Source organism: Cavia porcellus, unplaced genomic scaffold, assembly GCF_034190915.1.
Source record: "Cavia porcellus strain 051 isolate PalLab524CR breed Dunkin Hartley unplaced genomic scaffold, mCavPor4.1 scaffold_12, whole genome shotgun sequence".
NCBI lineage: Eukaryota > Metazoa > Chordata > Mammalia > Rodentia > Caviidae > Cavia > Cavia porcellus.
Genome location: NW_026947495.1, coordinates 17,387,093 through 17,401,392, shown reverse-complemented (window position 1 = coordinate 17,401,392; position 14,300 = coordinate 17,387,093). Strand labels below are relative to the sequence as shown.

At 42.2% G+C, this 14,300-nt stretch overlaps 1 protein-coding gene and 1 long non-coding RNA gene across 6 annotated transcripts in view; one reads left to right on the top strand and one right to left on the bottom strand.

The window, feature by feature from the left end:
* Nucleotides 1-14,300, bottom strand: part of CUNH2orf76 (chromosome unknown C2orf76 homolog) — a 232,752-nt gene that overhangs the window by 125,724 nt on the left and 92,728 nt on the right. The gene's annotated exons all lie outside the window — the stretch shown is intronic.
* Nucleotides 9,962-14,300, top strand: part of LOC106025436 (uncharacterized) — a 33,159-nt gene continuing 28,820 nt past the window's right edge. Inside the window, exon 1 of the long non-coding RNA XR_001199012.3 lies at nucleotides 9,962-11,332. This is a non-coding gene — a long non-coding RNA (uncharacterized LOC106025436). The remainder of the gene's footprint in view (nucleotides 11,333-14,300) is intronic.

Genomic DNA, 14,300 nt, shown 5'->3' with positions numbered 1-14,300 from the left:
GTCATGCTGGCTTACTGGCATGTACTCGACTGCGCTGGTCATCAGAGGAGCTCAGGGCCTCTGTGTTGCTGAGAATGGCTGTGGTGCTTTTTAGGACAGCCCTGGTCTTTGTTGTGAATGTGACTTCTCGGCTCTAGCATAAAACCCTCAACCTACCAGCACAGCTCCTTCACCCTGCTGGCATAGACTTTCTGGCTTCCACCATTGACCTTTGGGCATTCCCAGCATGGATCCATAAAATAGACTGGCGTAAATCCTTGTGGGCTTTAGACCTCCAGTTGGACTCATGGGAGGCATTGTCCTGAGCTCTGGGTCTTTATCTGGACTCATGTGGGACACTGCTGTGGGATTCAGGGCCTTGACTATTCTGTGTCTTTGGTGTTGTGGATAGATTTTCTGCAGTTTCTTGTGTTAACTCTGGATGACCATCATAAAAATAATATTATAAACTCCATGTCCTGATTCTAATTGTTCTCTGTACAGCCCCTGACTATGGCATCCACCATATTCATAAGCCCACCCAAAGTCTTCCTTAAGATAGGAAGAATGTCAAAGTCACATTATAGGAAATATCTGTGCAATTGGAGATTTTGTTGTTAGCAGAGATTCATGACATTATATAGACTTTGATCAAGCAGTTCTTTACCAGAAAACTAACCCAACACATCTCCTTTATGTTTGTGCTAGATGGGTTTCTGTATTATAACACATATCTCACAGGTTCCAAGGATTAGATAAATGATAAGGTTTATAAATTTTATCACAATGGCCAACAGCAAGAGCTCCATAAGTAGTAGTCCATACCCCTCCACTCCTTTCTTCTCTTCCAGTGACCTTTCGTTTTCTTTGTGGATGGTGGAAATTTGCCACTAACAACATCTATGTTGCAAGAAAGCAGCAGCAATAAATTCTGTCGCTTTGGATGGTTTATGTCCTGTCTTGCAATTACACTCATAAAAAGTTTCATGCTGCATTCACTCCAGGCTGAGTTCTGCCTTCAGAACTTCAAACTTCAAATTTCAGAACTTCAAATTTTTTGGTTTCTTCTAACTACCTTTTTTGCATTTCCATCAATATGACTATACTCAGATCTGGGTCATCTATACTTTATAAGCAAAATATTTTGCAAAAGATTTTTAAAGAAGTCAGGCATGGTGGCATACTCCTATAATTCCAGCACTCTGGGAAGCTGGGGAAGGAGAATAAAGTTCCAGTCCAATTTAGCAAGATTGTGTCTCAAAAAATAAAAAAGGACTGAGGATGTAGCCTAGCAAAGTCCCTGAGTTCACTTTTCAGGACCACAGAAAAACAAAACAAAAATGGAATTTTTAAATACATCCAACCCTCAATATTACACACCCAGAAATTATAAATAAGGTTAAAATAAAGCAAAAGCATTTTTATTCAGATACAGAGTAGATTTAAAAATCAGAAAATACAGGCCTGATTTAGAACCCTTGCAAGAATCACTATGGTTTGGCAATACTAGGCATCTGGAACAAGAAGGAATGCTCTTCAGGGAAAATAAGCAGGACTGACATAAATTCAGTGAAACTGATAAAAACCCAAGGTGGGCATACATTTTGCAAACTCACTAAATGTCCAGGTCAAGAGGCAGACTGACCAGTCTGGTGTTTCTCAAGCCTTGCAAAGTATTGTTGGGTTCCAGAAAACTACTGCTCCAGGAACACTCAGATCCCATCGTAATACTTACGTGGCAACTCACACCTGTCAGAAGAACTGCTAAGGTGTAAAAAGGAATGTTTCCCCTTTTTGACCATTCTGTGGCCATTTAAATTTTTATCTCATCAACCTCTAGACATAAATTGCCTTCACATCCCATTTTCCAGACTGCTACACTTTTCAAAAGTTTTCCTAATATGAAAAACAGTATGCATGCCTTGCAGAAAATTTAAGAAATACTAAATTTAAAAATACTAAATATGAAAAAGACAATAAATCTGTCATAATCTCATAGCATGTAATGGGAACCACATTGTATATAAAGTTCTCTAACTTGATTTTTCTGCACTAAAGGTATATTCTGAAAAAATTTTGCGTATCTGTATCACATTGTTAAACTATGATGTAATTTATATCCTGATAGCCAATATCCCACTTTCCTATTGTCAAAAAATAACTTACTGAACATTTCTATATATAGTTTTTTTTTTATTTTAAAGAGAATAAAACCAAACAGAATAAAGCCAATCAAAACAAAACAAAAGTGATACAGGACTTCAAAACTAGATAATAGGGATCTGGGGATTTAGTTCAGTGGCATAAGCACCTGTCTGGCAAGCGTGAGGTCCTGAGTTTGATTCCTAGTACTAAAAAAAATAAAATAAAATAAAAACAAGATAATAGGAAATCAACAAAGGCTACCATAATATAGTTTTTATCATGTTCAAAATAGCTACCCACACCATTAGACATAATAAAATCAAACAAGACAGAATAGAACCAAACAAACAAAAAAAGAATTAAAACATACAGGACTTCAAAACAAGATAAAAGGAAATTAACAATAGCCACAGTGCCTCTCTGCCATCTTCAAAATACCTGTCCAGACCACCAGACATAGTCTTGTACAATCAACAAAGCAATACAAGAACTAAGCTGCCTCTCCACTTCAGAAATCTCAGGTGTGTGATCTCCACTCTCTACTGTGTCTGTGTTCTCAAACTTGCTCTGTGGGTGGCTGGAGACTGTACTCTGTCCCTTCCTCATAATACCTTCCTGTGTTTCTCTGAATCAGCCCATTGCTGCATCCCAGCTGCTTCTTGCATTGGCCACCAGTCCCTTGGTATAGTAGACTGGACCAGGCACCTGGGCTCCTTCCATCCAAGGTTTCTGGAGTGGTGGAGAGGCACAGGGCAGCAGTTCACCAATACTCCCACCCTCCCCCAATAGCAGCAGGACCTCGAGACACAGCCCCTTCTCTGGTCCTGCACTATGCTCACCAGATCTCTCTGGGCCACTGGCAGGAGCCTTGGGATGTGGCTTCTTCCTATTAAGTTCACTGGTTCACAGACTTGGCCTAGCTCCAGCATTTCCTCACTGACACTTTGTCCAGTTGATCTGCCCCTCTGTGACAACAGGCACCACAATTGTGCCACTGCCCACCTGATCCTCCATGTGCACCAATAACCGTGCCATATTGGGTGCTCCCACACTAGGTACACACATATTTATGACTGTTATGGCATTTACATTGCCTGAAGCTCTCTCCAACCCCAATCAATCCCGTGCCATTCCTCCCTGCCTCCTCCTGTAGCTGTTCGATTGATCCCCTATGGTCTCCTGCTGCTTTTCAGCTATCTTTCTTTTCATGATCACTGGCTGCAACTCTGCCTTCAAAATCTGAAGTTCTATGCTTTGCTTTGTTCAATCTGTTACACACACTTTCAGTGGAGGTCTCAGTGTCCTGGATCTCTGGACCCACTTCATGGACTCCATTTCTCGCCTCTATTGGACATTTTCTGTTTCTACCTTTTCCAAGCTCATCTCTTCTTTCATTTGTGTTTTCTCTAATGTCCTTGATTCTAAGCATTATTCCTCTTTATACTTGAGAGATCACTTTCTTCATAGCTCCCTCCACTTGTTTTTCCACTTTTGTTGCCAGCTTTCTCTGTCTTTGTCTAGTGTTTGACTTCCAACTTCATTCATCTCATTAAGTTTCAGGCCTATCCTGGGTGGGCTGGGGGTTTGAGGCTACACCCCACCTCTGCATCTTGTCATTCTTCATCTTCTTTTTTTTTGTTTAGTTTTTCTTCTATGCTGATGCCCACCGAACTCCCATAACATATAACTCTACCACTAGCATTGCGGCCTCTCTCAAAGAGGAAAGGAGATGCCCATTCCTCAGGGATGTCCTCCAGATGTGGTTGGTTCTTTATAGCTATCCCAAGAACCTACCTTCTTCTGGTATTTATGGTTCTGTGATAATGTCCATGTTGCATCCCAGGGATGTGCTGGGTATGGAGCTGATCTTGGCCTCTGGATGTGGGGCTGGTCCTGGTCTTCTGTGGTGGAGTTCTCCAGAGTCCAACTGCTGTCTCCTCTCTGCTGCTTTAGATGCTTCCCCCTTACTGGCCTCACTGATTACTTCACCCTCTAAAGGTGTATGTGCATGTGCACTGGAGTGTTGTCCTGGGTCTTGGGGTTCCCACCAGTTTTATACTCCTCTAGTCGTCCCTGCTGTCCAAGATGAAATGGAGGAGTGCAGAGTGTAAACGCACTGTCTTCCAGCTGGCCCCACCATCAGGGATGCCCATAGGTAGATTTTTGAAAACATCTTGAATATTTGCCCTCAGAATAGATACATCTATGAGTAACTTACTGATGCAAAATGTATGATCCTTTAAACATCTTGTTAAATTACAGTATTTTCTTAAAAACATCTTAGTAGAAATGTATAGTTTCATATTATCACTTCATAGCATTGAATATTATCATATAAACAGTTATTTTGGTTTTATAATTTAGCAGATCAAAAATGGCATAGTATCTTGCTGTTTTAGGCTCCATTCAAAGTGAAGGCTCAACAATCTCTCTTTCTCCCTGCTGCTATTTCCCCATCTCTATCCGTCTCTCTCTGTCTCTGTCTGTATCTCTGTCTCTGTCTTTGTCTCTCCCTCTTTCCCTCTCTGATAACTCACATCATTTCTGATCATTTGTCTTTTTTCCTTTGTACTTCTGAACTCTTCTCCTGGACTTTTTCAGTCCTAGCCCTGCTCTCCACAGTATAGTTGTGCCAGGGAGCAGCAGGCCACATGTTTTCCAGCCACACAGTACCATGTGCTAAGTGGTTAAGTAGGAGCCCTCTAGAGCCAGCAGAGATGGTGAAGGGGCAGGGTAGATGGATTTGGCATTGAAAGCCAAGCCTTTCCTGGCCTCACTGCAGCATGTATTTGAGGAAGCAAATCCTCTGAACAGACAGAGACCAAATGCTTAAAAGGAACCCTAAGCCTTGTGAGGGTGAGACCATGAGTCATTTGGAAGTAGTATTCAGGGCTCTGAAAAAAGAAAGTAACTTTCCAGCACAGCAAACCTCAGGACAGACTATGGAACACAGAGGTCCCCAAGGAGGCACAGAAACCAGGGACTGAGCAGAAGACAATCTAGCCTGACCAGAGCAGAAAGCATTCTTTTAGCTGCATGGAACTTTAAAAGAATTTCTGTTTCTTTACTTATTTTTTCTGATAATTTTATTATGAAACTTTCAAATACACAAGGAAAGGTGAAAAAGTGTTATAAACACTCATAGATTTTATCACAGTATTCTACGCTGGCTGCTTTATCATATATTAATTCAATTATTTATTTTCCTGTCTAGTAATCTGAGTTAGTTATTGATGGACTTCAAAGTAAGCTGCAGACTTCAGTACACTTCTCCTAGTATTTAAACATGTATGTTATTAACCAGAGCTCAATATATGTATGTGAGTCCATCATTTCTTTGGGACAGAATTCATATATAACTGTTATAGTTTGGATTGAGTGTCCTCCAAAGTCTCATATGTTGAAGGCTTTGTTGCCAGCCAGGGCACTATTGGAAGTGGTGTGACCTTTTGGAGGTGGGGCCTAATGAAAGGAAGTTAGGTTATCGGTGGCTTACCTGAGAACCAGCCTCATCCTCCCTCCCTTCCACTCCACCACGTCTTTCTCTCATCCCCAACTTCCACGAAGCAAGCAGTTTTGTTCTACCACACCAAAATATACAACCTCACTCTGGGGCCAAAGCAACAGGGGCAAGCAACCATTTTGTCATAGAGACAGAAAGCTAACACAACAAAATACACAGATGTTTTAAGTACCATGTGGATTTCAAACAAGAAATTTTGAGGTTAATGCACAATCTCTTTTATGTTAGCACCTTAACACATTAATTCCTTTTCCATTAATAAATTTGTTAGGTATACTCTTAACAAAATATATATATAAGGTATATGTGGAAGAAGACTATAACACTCAGATTAATGAAATTAAAAAGCTAAACAAAGGCAGGAAAATTGCATGTTCATGAATAGAAAGAATATTGTCAAAATGTCCAATTTTCTGCAATTTGATCTATAGACTAAAAGCAGTTCCAGTTGAAAATCCCAGAAAATTGTTGTGTAGGGTGCCAGTGCTATGTCTTCCAAATCCAGAGCCACTCAGCTAGGCCTAGCCTCTGACCACAGGTGCAGTGTCTATATCCTTTAACCCACATGTCTCCTGGGATCTCCTTCCAACCTGATCACAGCTCTCTGACCATGAATGCATCCCATGACTGCCTCTCACCAGTCACTATAAGAGGGCAACTCTGGGAGCTCATCTGAAGCTGTATTGTGGCTGCTGTGAGTCCTGGGTTGAAAAAATCAATTCTTCCCCACATGGTGCTGGACCAGGCATGCTCTCCAGGCATCTGGTGGCACTTGGACTGGAAGCACTCACTGGCTGTTGACTGTTGAAAGACTCACAGGGGAGCAGAATCCTGAGTCTCTGCAGATTCCAGCAACCTCTACTGTGTTTCTCTCTGAGGCTCCCTGGAGTCCCAGCTTTTGCTTTTGCCTGCTGGTGCCTGAATCCAACACAGATGTGGGGTGGCTGCTTCTTTATCTGTCAGCCTGAGTAGGGACATGTCTTGATTTGGAAAAAAACTATGCATCCAAAATCACAGAGAAATCTCTTTTCTTCTTTTTGCGCATTTGTTCTTCTTTCCTTTCCTATTTCTTTTTAGCTAATTTATTGGCACCTTCCTTTATTCTTTTTCCTTGTTAATTTTTTAGTATCTTTTTTCATTTTTCTTTATTTACATTTTTCTCTCTTCAATTTTTTCGCTCATTTTTATTCCACATATAATTTCTCTTGCCCCTTTTTTGTTTTTATGTACTATTTGTTATCAGTTTTTTGTTACCTTTGCATAATTCTATAAACATCTTTATACTCCCCAGTAGGATCTTTTGTCCCGCTTCTCTCTCCTTTTCCTCATATCATATAGTTTAAGGTTTCAAATTTTTCTTACATTCCCTTGTTGTCAGCCCCTTTTATCTTTAATAGTACAACCATAAAGCTTTACTGGTCTTTAGATAACTATAAAATTGCTGTTGAATTCTTTTCTACCATTAGCAGAGATACAGCTGTTGCATTTAGTACACTGATACCTTAGTTCATAAACTTAATTTGTTTTGTGATTTGGGGGAAGATGGCTGCATTTATGTTGGCATGGGGAAGATGGCTATGGTTGTGTTTGTTATTCCATGTGGAGTTTGTGAACAGAAGTAAAATTTTGTCGAATACTTTTGTTTAAGAACCAACTTGTTGTGAACAGAAGTATTCATGAATAAAGGTATTTACTATATATATTAGTTGTAAGTCAATGCCTTGGTTGACTTAATGTTTACATTATAGTTATGGATTTCTTCTCTAGGGTTAAGTGTGGTATATAGTTGGTTTTTCTGGTATGTTAATATCCAGTTTATCCTGGATGATAATACTGTAGCTAATTTGCTTGATATTACCAGGATTGCATAATTGTTGCTATTAATGGGGTTTTTCCTCTGTAAACCTACACCCAGATGACCACTGGGACATTAACAACACTAGTGTACATTTCCAGAGAACTTAATGTTGGGCCAGTTACACTGCATCTTCCCCTCCAAAACTAACCAAAGTGGTTGGATCATAGAGCAGAGGAGGTATAGTTAGCCATTCCCAATGTAGCTCACAGAAAAGTGGCTAACTACAGATATCTCTCTACTAGCAATAAAATCTTTACACAACATCCATTCCTGATAAAAACTCTGAAGATGTATAAAGTCTGTATCTTAATTTAATAAAAACCAAATATGACAAACCAATGACCAGCTTCATATTAAGTGAAGAAAAGCTGAAAGCTTTCCCTCTAGAATCAGAAACAAAACAAGGATGTCCATTATCACTACTCCCATTCAATAATTGTTCTCAAGACATTAGCCAGAGCAATCAGGCAAGAGAAAGAAATAAAAAGGATACAGACAGGAGAGGAAGAAATTAAATTATCATTCTTTGTAGATGACATAATTGTCTACAGTGAAGACCCCAAAAACTCTAACAAAAGGCTCGTGGGATTAATAACAAAATCAGTAACATACAAGATACAAAATCAACACTTGAATATTATTCCTGTACACCAACAATAAACTCACTGAGAAGGAAATCAGGAAAAAGTACCTTTTATAATAACACCAAGAAAAGTAAAATACTTAGGAATTAATGTAACCAAGGAAGTGAAAGACCTCTACAGTGAAAATTACAGTGCTTTGTAAAAGGAAGCCAAATAAGATATCGGAAAGTAGGAAGATGTCCCCTGTTCCTAAATAGGCAGAATTAGAGAAAACAATGCTAAAACTCATTTGGAACCATAAGAGACCTAGAATAGCAAAAGCAATTCTGGCCAACAAAGGCAAGGCAAAGAGCCTCACAACCCCAGACTTCAATTTGTACTACAAAGATACAGTGATTAAAATCCAAATGGTACTGGGGAAAAATTGTGAATCAATGTAACAGAATAGAGGAAACAACTCCGGGTACACTCAGAAAATGGCTAAATACTTTCACTGGATGAAAGATAGCTTCTTTAACAAACTGTGCTGGGAAAACTGGCTTTCTACATGCTCAAGACTGAACCTAGACCATGCATCAAACTGAAATAAAAATACATCAAAGATTCACAATTAAAACAGAAACACTTAATCTAAACATTTGGAAGACAAAATAGATAAAACTCTTGAAAACATAGGTGTAGGCAATGACTTTATTACTTTGTTTACTTTTTGGTTGATGTAGATCAAATTTAGGGCTTCACACATGCTAGACAATTGCTGTGCTACTGAGCAATATCTCCAGCCCAGAGTTGGTATTTCATAACATGTTTATAGGGCTGGGGGTTTTGCTCAGTGGTAGAGCACTTGCCTGCATGCCTAAGGCCCTGGTTTTGCTCACCAGTACTTAAAAAAAAATAACAAAAAAACCTAGATTTACAGGGAATCCATGCCTGACAATAATAGTACCAAACACTACATATCATATTTTTCCTGTATATACACCATATTATGATAAAGTTAATCAATTACACACAGTAGGGAATTAACAACAATAACAAATAATAAAAAAAAATAATTGTGATATACTGCAATAAATATGTGTAAATGAATCTCTCGAAATAGTTTATTTTCACCTTTTCACTTAAAGAAAACATTTTATGGCTTCTCTTTGAAATATCCATATTGGCAGCATCAACATTCTTAGACTTCAGGGCCATTATTAAGTAAAATGACATTACTTGAACACCAGTACTATGATACCAAGACCAAGAAGGCTCCTAAGAAACTACTGGGCAGGGAGTAGAGATAGCGTGGATATGCTGGATAAAGGAATGATTCACATCCCAGAGAGGACCAAGTAAGACAGCATCATAACGCTACTTAGGAATGGCATGCAATTTAAAACTTCTGTGTTATTTATCCCCAGAATTTGCATTTAATATTTTCAAACTACAATTGAAAGCAGGTAACTAAAACCACAGAAACTACAGACTAAGGGGAGACTACTGTAAATATAACCTAGTACTGTAGTTAATTTTGTTGTATTTGTGGATATTTCATCTCAGTTCAAATTTTAACTAGCTAAATAGGAAATCATTTGGACTTTGATGCCATGTAGCCTCAGTTCTGCTGTCCTAGCCCAAAGCAGCCTAAAACAGCATGTAAACGAGGGCATTTGATGTGCTAATAAAACATTATTTGTAAAAGTAGACAGTGAGCCATAGTTTCTGACTCCTGATCTCAAATTGTAAATTAGAAGTTTCTGTGTTTGTTTAATAAAGGTAACATTATTAACATGACACAATAGTGGTAAATATTTCTCTCTCCCCACACAAGCCTTTTTGCTATAAAAATGGTGACCAACATTAAGATGAAGCTGAATCTAAGTCCCCAAATCTTTCAACTGGAAAAAGAATTCCATTGAATTGGTGTGGCAGAGCTTGACTGGCTGCTACGCAAAGCTGTTTCTCCTTCTCTCTGGGTGCACTCAGCAAGACTACACTTCCCAGCTTCCCTTACACTGAAGGTGACCAGCCAGTGCTATCTCAGCAAAAGTGACTGACTCAGCTCCAGACCTGGCCTGAGAAAACCTCCATTTGTTCTTCCAATTTACACGCTGAATGCAGAGCACTGTAAGGTTGTAAGGTGGGCTGAGGGAAAGGAAGAGAGAGAAGAGAGAAAGGGGGAAACATATGCCAGTTTTTTTGTCTTTTTAAAAAAATTTTATTTAAGGAGAAAAAGAAAAAAGCAGAGAAAGGGTATAAGTTACACAGATTTACAGAAAAAAATAAACAGTAAGAAATCACTAGTTAATGGATTACATATTGTATTCTTAGAAATAATTGTTCAAGTTACAAAATTAAAGCTTATAAAGTGGACATTCCAACAGTGAGACTGCAAACAGTTCTGTTCAATGATCCAACAAAACTCAGTAATATCATTATCAATCTTATACACTTAAATATACATGCAGTTATATCTTTTAGAGCACTTTCTTTTCCTCTCTTTTGTACAATGACAATTGCACATTTTGGGTTTTGTTGCTCCCACAGTTCTTATTACTTTTTTGGAAGAGAGTAGAACCAAATGTGACATAACAGAACAGTCAGGCAAATCAAAAGGGTGGACATAATAGATAATATAAAAGCATAATACAAGGTGATCAACAATGGTTACTGAAAGAGTTGCTGGCCCAGACCGGACACTTTAACCAGGAAAAGCTGCAGCCGCTGCCTCCCCCGCCCCTATAGATTTGCCTGTAACCCTATACCCCCATCCCTGTAACCCTGGCGCCAAAACGTGTGCCAATGAAATACCTGTACATCCCTAATGCCCCTTGGGGTCCACCCCAGACAGAGGTTACTTATGGGCCTGACTCCATGTGTTAGAGAAAACAAGAGAAGAAGAAGAAGGAGAAAGGGAGAGTGTGTTCCAGAGAGAGACCACCGGCCCTGGGTGCAGTGGAGATGCTGTGTCCCGGGGCCGGGGGGGTATCTCCCCGCATTCCCGAAATAAAGCCACCACCGCCCACTACTTTCACGGCCGTCCACTCCACTCCTTCCACGGACCTCTTTCCCTTCCCTTCCCCTCTTCTTCCCCTTCTTCTCAGACCTAACAGATGGTGCGTGTGACTCAACGGCAGGTGAGAGACTATAATTTTCCCAGTTTTGTTTTATGGTCCCCTGCTGGTCAAGATTCTTCACTTCTACACTCACAAATCGACTCACAAACTCAACTGCTGTTTCTCAACCAACAGCCATCTGGTGAGTAACTCCCCTGAGATAATTTCTAAAACAGGCTCTTTGTTTCCCAGCGCGTGCTCCCTCCTCCCTCTGTCCCCATCCCGCGCGCCCTTCGTTCCGGCTCTGGCATGCAGCCTCAGCGACCATGGTGGGGGGGCACCGGTGGTCCGGCAGTCACGAGTCAATCTCCCACGGGGCTGGCGAGGCCCGGACACCCGGAGGGGCCAGCACAGCAACTCTGGATGCGAGCCGCGGCCCTTCCCGTAGATCGCCCCCGCCCGCGCCCGGCTCCTCTCCCTCCCCCCTCCCACCGCGTTATAGCTCCCTTTGTTTCCCACTGTACGCCAGCCAGTCTGCCACCGCCGTTCTGCCGAGGTTTAAATGAGACCAGAAAATAAGAGATTCACATAAAACTGCTTTAGATTTTAAACAGCTTTTTTTTCTTTTCGCTCTCACATCGCGTTGCAATTCTGTGGGCCCCACAGTTTCAGCCTCTCGCCCAGCCCATTCCATGTTGCGCTGGCTCATTCCAGCGAGTCATTTCTGCCACCACAGCGCTTGCCAGGCACCCCACACCCACCGCCGCGTCCCTGCGCCATGCCCCCACCACCCGCCATCGCCGCCCAGGAGCCGCCGCTTTCACAGCACGCCCGAGTCCGGCGCGGCTCATGAGCCTTCAGAGCAGAGCCCGCTTAACTTCATGCTGTGCGTCTCCCGCTGCCACAGCGTAGTCCTCACCCCGCCCCACATGTGGGGCCCCACGCGCAGCAGGCCGTGCCCCTGACTGCCTCTGCCGCCACCTCGGCCGCCGCCCTGTCCCTCCGGGGGACTGAATGCGAGCTGCAGCTGCCATCAATCTGAAGCCAGGCGTCACCTCTGATCACCACTCCGGGCCTCCAAGCCCCACCCCCTTATGCGGTCACAGCGAAACGACGTCATTTCCCTGCGCCACTTAGCACATCATAGTAAGCCTCTTATTGCTGCTCCGCTTACTGTACCAGCGTTCGCCCCACCCACTCTACATGTTCCTTGCCAGCCTGCCCCTCCGCAGCACCGGGCACACAGGCTGCCACTGCTGCCCCACAGCACTGGACACACGCCAGGCGCGTGCCACGGCCACCATAGTTCCATGGCGCCAGACGCCACTTCTGATCACCACTCCAGGCCTCCAAGCCCCACCCCCTTACGTGGTCGCAGCTCCCTGCGCCCTCTTAGCGCGTCACAGATGGCATCTGGGTGGGACCTCAGCCTGCCTGCCCCGCCTACCGTGTCCTGCGTTCGCCCTGCCCACTCTACATGTTCCATCCCGCCCCAGACACAAACTCTGCTCTCTTCCTACAGGTGCTATCTCAGTGTTTCAAGCTGCCTTTAACACTGCGCGTTTCCAAAGTCTTGCAGCCCTGCCCAAACTTTTTTTTACAATTCAGTTCCACTCGAGAGAGGCTATTTTTTTCCTTACAATTTTTCTACCATTTATTCACTATTACTGGCCACCTGATAATTTTACCAACCTGCCTGCCTTATAATCTTAAATGCCAATATTAAGCTCCTACATACTTAATTCTACAGATAACTTTTACTATAGTCCAGATCTCAAACAACAAGGCAAAACTTGACCTTCAAGCTCCACAGAGACCTTGCTATGGTTGTTCATATTTTAAATAACACCTACAATTCTGAGACAGACAAATCTACACAAGGTTAAGCTACTCCCCCCCCCCCCCGCCATGGGCCTCACTCAAATTCATCAGACATTCTTCAAGACCTTACTCCAGGGCTATTTAGGCTATCCTGGCCACCAGAGAGTGGCCTGGCCATCCTACCTGGTAGCCCTCATAGGTCACTGCCAAAAGACCTTATTCCACGGCTGTTGGGTTATCCTGGCCACCAGAGAGTGGCCTGGCCACCCTAGCTTGTCACCCTCAAAGGTCACAGGGGCCAAGCGCCTTGGTAGATGTCTGTCTCAGAATCCAAATCACATTAAAACTCTCGAGGTAAGACATTCTCTATATTCGTGGACATAAGAGACCACATATACAGAGTTCTTACTGAGTTGTTAGGATAATAAATCCTCAATGTTTCATGGAGTATTAAAGGTCAACCTATGCCAGTTACAAACAGGGCCCATTTTTATACAGGTCCCAGTCCTAAATCCTAAAATGCTTTTATTCCCTTTTAAACTGCCATTCTGGTTTTACATCACTCAGGCCCTAGATCTAACCATCCTTTTGATACTCATCTCTGCCTTATGACTCACAGGTTGTCATGTTTTGTTATCCAGTTTGATTCTTAATTTCTTACATTCTATTAATGATCATTTCTATACCAGGACTCTCTAACAGGATTGCCTACAGACTCCAACGTCATATATACCAGAGACAAGCCTTACCTACCTACCTTTTAACTTTTATGCTTTCATATGGGGGAGTAAACACCTCTCATAACTTCACTCCTCTTAATCCCACATTTATTTTTCAGAATTCTGTCTTGCCACCTCAACGTCATCCTGATAATATAACAGGTCTAAATCAAAGACACCTTTCCCTCTACCTCACTTGGGTCCATAAATATGACAGTGCCATGTCTCCTCATAACATCTTGCCCCTTTGTTTTTTCCAGTCTAACATACGTGCATTCACCAGTGAAGTTGTCCTGGCTAAAACACCTAACATCAGCGTCTACCTGGGCATCAACCTTCATCCCGTCAACTCCCCTAGACCCCAATACAGCGCCCTCAGCCAGCAGGAAGTAGTTACAGAGAAAAATCTTCACCCCTTTTCCTAATAATCATAAGACAGGATATGAAAGAGTTGCTGGCCCAGACCGGACACTTTAACCAGGAAAAGCTGCAGCCGCTGCCTCCCCCGCCCCTATAGATTTGCCTGTAACCCTATACCCCCATCCCTGTAACCCTGGCGCCAAAACGTGTGCCAATGAAATACCTGTACATCCCTAATGCCCCTTGGGGTCCACCCCAGACAGAGGTTAC